Below are 414 nucleotides of genomic sequence, written 5' to 3' on the forward strand. Positions count from 1 at the left end.
TGAGAGCGAAGCATCCAGCTGATATGAAGTAAGGGGAGACGCACAAGAATGCCAACTTGTAGATAATACCCATTCGACCTACCTTTGAAGGCTCAACGATCATAACTCAATTAGAGGAAGATTGAAAAAAAAAAATTGATACAGGGAACAAGTGTAAATTGCTACAATTTTATGAACTTGACCTGTACTTAATGGATTTAGTAGAGGAAAGGAGTCTTCACATCAAGTGTCAATCCTATCCCCTCTCTATGCAGGTTGAGAGGGAAGGGCTACCTACAATGGGGGAGCTATAAAAAGTGACTGGCTTATAAGTTTTCAAGAGGGAGTTTAGTTTCATAATATGTGGGGAAAGGTAGAATCCCCACTGAATAGTTCTCATCTTGTCTAGACGGGTCTGGTGAAAAGATAATGGGG

Source organism: Chrysochloris asiatica, unplaced genomic scaffold (genome assembly GCF_000296735.1).
Source record: "Chrysochloris asiatica unplaced genomic scaffold, ChrAsi1.0 scaffold00079, whole genome shotgun sequence".
Taxonomy (NCBI): Eukaryota; Metazoa; Chordata; class Mammalia; order Afrosoricida; family Chrysochloridae; genus Chrysochloris; species Chrysochloris asiatica.